Source organism: Mauremys mutica, chromosome 26 (genome assembly GCF_020497125.1).
Source record: "Mauremys mutica isolate MM-2020 ecotype Southern chromosome 26, ASM2049712v1, whole genome shotgun sequence".
NCBI classification, from domain to species: Eukaryota; Metazoa; Chordata; order Testudines; family Geoemydidae; genus Mauremys; species Mauremys mutica.
Genome location: NC_059097.1, coordinates 8098274 through 8105952, shown reverse-complemented (window position 1 = coordinate 8105952; position 7679 = coordinate 8098274). Strand labels below are relative to the sequence as shown.

Genomic DNA, 7679 nt, shown 5'->3' with positions numbered 1-7679 from the left:
GGGGCAGAGAGGGGCCGGGGCTCCCCAGGAGAAAAGCGGGGGCAGGGGCTAGTGTAGCAGCTCCCCCCCCCCCCAGCCCCTGCATTGGGTGTCAGCTGGATCCCAGCTGCTGCAGCCGGGCGGGGGTTGCGGGGCACAGAGAGGGTCTGGAGCGGCTGGGAGCGGGGGTGGGGGGAGGATTGCAGGGCACAGGAAGCATTAACCCCTCTGTGCCTGGTCGGGGGGGCTTCTCCGGCTGCAGTGGCGCCAGCTCAGGTAGGGGTTATTGGAGGGGTTGCTGGTGGGTTCCTGCTGGAGGGGGAGGGGCAGGAAATACTGAAGAGGTGGCAACTTCTGGGGAGTTAGGGCTGGAGCGGGGCAGGGAATACCCTGGGTGAGGAAAGGGAGTGGGACAGTGTGTGACAAACCTGCTGGGACTTGTTTAATGTGGGCCTAGATCCTCAGAACAAACACTTGGGTGTTGGGGGAGAAAATTCCCTAATGTGTGAAACAGGAAATAGAGAAACCAACCTCCTGGGCAGGGCGGGGAAAACTGACCAGACTCCCAGTGCTGAATCCAGGGGCTGGTGTGACATGGAAAGGGGGCACCCAGCAGGGAGGTGTAGGGAAGATGTCCCGGCCCCTCACATCCAGCTGCTGGCAGTGGGGAGGGTGTTGGGTTCCCCACCATGGGGTTGTATCAGCCTCTGGCTAGTAGGTGTGTGATGGATCTGCTGGGAGAGACAAGGGGTCCCTCTTTGTTCTCTCACTGTGATGCCCCCTAGCTGCTCTCAGGACTGGGGGCACAAATTTTCTAAACTGAACCAAAAGTTCCTGCAGTTTTCAAAAGAGGAGAAAAGCAAAATCTGTGATTTCACACTCACAGTGTCTGATAAGTGGACAGAAAGTTATCACAGTGACAGGGCCGGTGACTGGGGAATGCCCGGCAGTGCTTGGAGCCAGGACTCTGACACGAGTTGATCAGAGAGAAGGATCATGGTTAGTAGAAGTTCCCACAGCCAGGGGCCCAGCAGCTATTCCCTGGGACACAGCCCCCAGAGTCCCCAGCCAGGGACCCCAGATACCCCTCAAAGCCCCACCGGCCAGGGAAGCCCCACCAGACCATGACTGTCAGGTTGGGAATCCCAAAGGGTTCCCCCGACCAAGAGCCCCCAGCAGCCAGAGACTCGCCTACTGGGAACTCAGTTCCTCACTGCCTGCCTAGGACCCGCCCCGCACACCACCACCAGCAGGATCTGCCCTGCCGTTTGTCTGGGACCCCCTCCTCCACCCAGCGGGACCCCCTGATGCTTTTCAGTGGGACCCCTCACTCTGCTTCCCTGGCATCCCCTGACCTAGTGCCAGGGATCCCCTCCCCCAGCTCTGTGCACTGGGCACGGCAGCGATCCCAGGAGCCAGCCGGGGAAGCCCAGACGGAGCCCCTGGCACAGCACCAGGCTCCCTCTAACCCCCTGTCCCACCTCCCCAAGAGACGCCCACCCCGGCTGTTCTGCAGCCAACGGCCCCCAGCGATACCCACCTCCAGGACCCACAGCCTCAGGGCTGGGCACATCACAACCACCCCCTGAAACCCCAAATCTCCAGAACCCACCAACCTCACTAGGGTGCCCCCTGCAATCTCCCCCCACAGACACCTCCCCCCACCCCGCACAACACTGTTACCTCACAGTGTCTGCTAAGTGGATAGAGAGTTATCACTGCCCCCTGCTGGCCAGTCACACAGGCAGAGGGAGCCCTGGGGGATGTCTCTTGAACAGGAGAATGGAAGATCTGGAGGGCAAGAAAGGTAAGAAAAGTCCATGGCCTGTCACTAGCAAATAATGGCCACCATGGATCCACCCCAGAAGTGGCTGCATCTTAGCACAGGGGAAATCAACCCCTCACAGAGGCCATTTGCTATGGGGTTTGGGATACTTCTGGACCCACACTGCACTCACAGAGACCTCCTCATCCCGTGCCAGCTGGAGAAAAGAAAAGGGTCCAGCCAACTCTCCCATTACCAGCTGGGGACCACTGATCCCGAAAGAGGGGGAGGCCTCGAGCTTTGATGTGTATTAAAGATGTGGCTGGTCTCTTTCTTCGGCAAACATTTTAACAGAGATAAAGGGGGGGGAAGAAATGGTTCACAAAGGAGAAGGGAAAGATCAACACTGGGGAATTTAACCCCCTGCAACCTCCAGGATGGATAGTGATTCAGGACAACAGGTTTCCTCTAAGAAAAGAGAAGTTGCTGGGATTGAGAAACACGGGGAACAGCCCCAAACATGAAAGGATTTTTAATTGATATTTGATAATAACGTAGAACTGAAAGAGAAAGACTGGAAATCTGAGGGATTTTGGCTCTATTTTTGCAAATAATAGAGAGGAAAGTGGAAAATCAAAGGGATTTTATATCAGTTTATATCTGATGTGCAGTAAAATGTCAGTGTTTCACATCAGTATTTGTTAAAGGAATAGAGAGGAAATGGGCAACATTTGCAAACATTGTATATCTATGTTCAAGAAGCTGAGAAAAGGTGTAAATCTGAGATTTTCTTGTTATTTTATAATTAGAGGGGGGGGGAGTCTCAGGGCAAATGTTTAGGGTATTTTATATCAACCTTTGAGATTTGCAGAGAAAACGTGTCACAAACTGCAACTGGAGGTGGAGAATCAGACTCCTGGAGAGACCAGGGGGAAATGGGGGAGACGGGAGAGCGGCTCGTTGGCGGGGAAAGGGGCGAATCTCCCCGGATTTTACAGCCCGGGTGAGACACTGAGCGAGAAAAGGGGCAGAACTGGAGAGAATTTGTATCGGGGGCGAGAGGCGAGTGGCACCAACAGGGACAGGATCCAATTAACCCCCCTCCCCCCGCCCGACACTTCCCCCCCCCCCCCGGGAATTTCCTGGCTGCCCAGAGACAGTTCAACCCCCCCCCCCGACCTCCCACTGACCTTCCCCCCCCAGCTCCGGCTTCTCCCCTCCCTGCCCGACACCCCCCTCCCCCCCAGGGACCCCCCGCCGGGCCCCCCCCCATCCCAGCGGGGGGGGGGGGCGGATCCTGCTGCGGCTCCGCTGGGGCCGAGGCGGCTCCGAGGCTTCTCCCGGGTTCCCCGGGGCAGAGTCACGTGCCCGCCCCCCCCGGGTCTCTCACTCACCGGGGCTGGGGCGGGCAGAGAGGCTCCAACGGCCCCGCGCGAGCCAGGCAGAGCCGCAGGGGCCCGCGCGCGTTTGCAACTCGGCTTGTTCTCTCCCCCAACGTCACTTCCGTTCCAGGGAGAGTCAGGAACTACATCTCCCAGCCTGCCCCGGGGCCGCTTCCGCTCTCTCCAGCCCAGGTAACGGAAGGTTTCAGCAGGTAAAATCGCGCATGCTCCGTGCGAGCCCCGCTGCGGGCGGGAGAACAAAGCTGCTGCTGCCGCCTCCGCGTGAGCCGGGCCCGGGCTGAGCCGCTGCTGCTCCCCGTGGGGGGGTTCCTCCAGCTGGGCCCCGCCCCCCGGGGGGTCTGTGCGGGGGGGTTCTCGGAGCCCCCGGGGAGTGAGAGACCCCGGTGGGGGGCGCTGGGGGGGCGGGAACGTGACTCTGCCCCGGGGAGTCTGGCGGGGGGGTCCCTGTGGGAGAGGGGGGTGTCGGGGGGGGGAAGGTCAGTGGGACGCGGGGGGAGCGGGCGGGCGAAGGGGGGAGGGGGGTTAATTGGCTCCTGTCCCTGTTGGTGCCACTTGCCTCTCGCCCCCGATACAAATTCTCTCCAGTTCTGCCCCTTTTCTCGCTCAGTGTCTCACCCGGGCTGTAAAATCCGGGGAGATTCGCCCCTTTCCCCGCCAACGAGCCGCTCTCCCGCCCCCCCCCATTTCCCCCTGGTCTCTCCAGGAGTCTGATTTTCCACCTTCAGTTGCATAGTTTGTGACACGTTTTCTCTGCACATCTCAAAGGTTGATATAAAATACCCTAAACATTTGCCTCACTTCTCTCTAGTTGTTTGTTTCTAATTGAATAGGCCCTGAGATTTCCCCCCCTCTAATTATGAAATACCAAGAAAATCTCAGATTTACCCCTTTTCTCAGCTTCTTGAACATAGATATAAAATGTTTGCAAATGTTGCCCATTTCCTCTCTATTCATTTAACAAATACTGATGTGAAACACTGACATTTTACTGCACATCAGATATAAACTGATATAAAATCCCTTTGATTTTCCACTTTCCTCTCTATTATTTGCAAAAATAGAGCCAAAATCTCTCAGATTTCCCCCCTTTCTCTTTCACTTCTACGTTATTATCAAATATCAATTAAAAATCCTTTCATGTTTGGGGCTGTTCCCCATGTTTCTCAATCCCAGCAACTTCTCTTTTCTTAGAGGAAACCTGTTGCCCTGAATCATTCTCCATCCTGGAGGTTGCAGGGGGTTAAATTTCCCAGTGTTGATCTTTCCCCTCTCCTTTGAGAACCATTTCTTCCCCCCTTTATCTGTGTTATAATGTTTGCCGAAGAAAGAGACTAGCCAGATATTTAATACACATCAAAGCCAGAGGCCTCCCCCTCTTTCGGGATCAGTGGTCCCCAGCTGGTAACGGGAGAGTTGGCTGGACCCTTCTCTTTTCTCCAGCTGGCACGGGATGAGGAGGTCACTCTGAGTGCAGCGTGGGTCCAGAAGTATCCCAAACCCCATGACAAATGGTCTCTGTGAGAGGTTGATTCCCACAGTGCTAAGATGTAGCCACCTCTGGGGTGGATCCATGGTGGCCATTATTTGCTAGTGACAGGCATGAACATTTCTTACCTATTTTGTCCCTCCAGGCCTTCCATTCTCCTGTTCAAGAGACATCCCCCAGGGCTCCCTCTGCCTGTGTGACTGGCCAGCAGGGGGCGGTGGTCACTTTCTATCCACTTCTCAGGCACTGTGAGGTAACAGTGTTGCACTGGGGGAAGGGGTGTCTGTGTGGGGAGATTTCAGCTGGAGCTGAAGGGGTGTTGTGGTAGTGGGAGTTGTTTAGGTGACTGGGCAGGTGGGACCCTAATCAAATTGGTGGGTTCTGGAGGTTTGGGGGGGTTGGTTCTGATGTGCCCAGCCCTGAGGCTTTGGGTCCTGGAGGTGGGTGTCGCTGTTGGCTGCAGAACAGCGGGGTTGGGCGTCTCTTGAGGGTGGGGCAGGGGGTTAGAGGGAGCCTGGTGCTGTGCCAGGGGCTCTGTCTGGGCTTCCCCCGCAGACTCCTGGGATCGCTGCCCTGCCCAGTGCACAGGGGTGGGGGGGAGGGAGCGGAGCTCTGGCACTAGCTCAGGGGATGCCAGGCAAGCAAAGTGAAGGGTCCCACTGAAAAGCATCAGGGCAGAGGACGGGGCAGACAAACGACATGGCAGATCCTGCTGGAAATCAGGGGGGTGTCCTAGGCAGGCAGTGAGGGACTGAGTTCCTGGCGGGGTGTCCCTGGCTGCTGGGGGCACTTGGTGGGGGGAACCCTTTGGGATTCCCAACCTGACAGTCATGGTCTGGTGGGGATTCCCTGGCTGGTGGGGCTTTGAGGGGTATCTGGGGTCCCTGGCTGGGGACTCTGGGGGCTGCGTCCCAGGGAATATCTGGTGGGACCCTGGCTAGGGGGTGTCTGTTGCCCCTGGCTGTGGGGTCTGGGTACTGGTGAGTGTCTGGGGGCTGCTACTAACCATGATCCTTCTCTCTGATCAACTTGTGTCAGAGTCCTGGCTCCAAGCACTGCTGGGCATTCCCCAGTCACAGGCCCTGTCACTGTGATAACTTTCTATCCACTTATCAAACACTGTGAGTGTGAAATCACAGATTTTGTTTTTCTCCTCTTTTGAAGACTGCAGGAACTTTCAGTTCCATTTGGAAAATTGTGCCCCCTAGTCCTTGTTCTCGATCTGGGGTATGAGGGAGGTGGGAAGGGGGTCAGCACTGCCACACGATGGTCTCTTCCACAGCGTTCTGGACTCATTCTTTCTGAACTCTGGTTTCATTGAGACCAATGTTAATCCAGAGTCACTGTATGGAAGGACAAGGAGTGACTCCGGATAGACAGTGGGGCTAATGAGACCAGCAATTCTCCCTGTGAGGAGGGGCTCTCATTAGCTGCTCTCCCCAGAGAGCTAAAGGAGGGAAGCTGCTCAGACGCTCTGTCCCTCTCTGCTCAGGATACTGGGGTTCAGCTTCCTGGGTCAGACGCTGCAGCCTCCATTGTGATCTGGGAGACCAGGCTTAGCAGCTGCTGCTCCCCCAGCGGGGTTCTGTGCTGGAAAGTGACCTGAATTAAAGCTGCTTCTCTGCCCGGCCCAGGGGATGACTTTCTCCAGCTGGTCCTAGCCGCCTAGGGCAGCCCTGGGCCCTGTTAATACTAAATTCCGAGCCAGAGTCTCCAGGTAACTGAAAGAAACGAAGGGAAAATGCTGGGGTCTGGCCTTAAAATGACTCTACACAAACAGACCCCCCTCGTTTCTCATCCAATTAACAATTGCATGAGAAAATCCAGCTATGGGGGAGCAAACTACCCAGGAATGGGACTTTCCTACCAGACGGGCAGGGAGAGGGGACAGGGAAAAGGAGATAGAAGGAGAAAGAGAGACTGAAAGGGGCTGTGGGAGAGAAGAGTTTGGAGAGAGATTCCAGATCTCTGATCTGCCCAGACAGATGTATTACTGCACCCTGGATAGAGTCACTTTCCTGTGGAAAAGATGAGAATCAGACAGAGGGAAATCCAGTTCCTGAGTCCATATCCCTCCTGCTGGGGTGTGGCTGCCGTGGGGTCAGTGTCTGAGGGGATCCCCCACAGTGACTCCTTTGGTTCTGCTTTTTTCTAGCCTTGTGTTCAGAGACTTTGTTAGGGGGTGAGGGGAGGGAGACGGGAGGTTAAAAATGTCTCTGTGGGCTTAGCCTGGCAGGAGAGGCCAGGTCTACACTGTACAAAGAGATCAAGCCTTTCTCAGCATGGCAGACTCCAGGGTGCCTGTCTGCAGGGAAAGGGTCTGGGGGAATCATGCTGTGAAATGAGTTAAAGCCTGTTCTGAAACCTTCACAACTGCCCTTCTCGCCCTGCCAGGCTGCGGAATAACGTCCATATTTCGCTCCAGTTCATCCCGTCCTCTCGTTGGACAGGGGAGAGAAATGGCTGCAGAGGAGCCAGTTCAGGTAGGTATTATCAGGGGGTTGCTGGTGGGTTCCTCCAGGGGGGGAGAGGGACAGCAAATACGTGGGAGATGGGAAGGTTTGCACAGGCTGGTTTGGAGGTTGCAGTCTGGTTTGCAGGAAATGCACAGGGTGGAGAAAGGGAGGAGGACAGGGGTGTGCTAAACCTGCTGGGAGTTATTTAATATGTGGCCTAGATTCTAGGAACAGACCCAGGAGGTTCGGCGGTGGAAATGCTCTAGTTTGTGGAGCAGAAAATAACCCAGCTGCATGGGGCTGGGAAAACTGACCAGACTCATAGTGCTGGAGCCCGACCTGACTAACCAGCGGCTGCTGTGAGATATGAAGCGGGCACCCACCAGTGAGGCTTAGGAGAGATTCCCCTCCCTTCCCATCCAGCTCTTCAGAATGGGGAGGGTGTTGGGCTTCCTACCAGGGAGCTCTCCCTGGACCCTGCTAGGGGCTCCATCTCCTGAATCAGTCAGTGGCTAGTAGGGGGGTGATGGCTCTGCTGGGAGAGAGGAGGGGCTCTCGCTTCGTCCCCTCCCCCTGGTGTTTCCTGGATG

General features: G+C 56.3%; 1 protein-coding gene across 1 annotated transcript in view; it reads left to right on the top strand.

Moving 5' to 3' along the window:
• The window catches only part of LOC123356619 (zinc finger protein 135-like), a gene marked incomplete at both ends in the record, with an annotated part of 37559 nt that overhangs the window by 9899 nt on the left and 19981 nt on the right, over positions 1 to 7679 (top strand). The gene's annotated exons all lie outside the window — the stretch shown is intronic.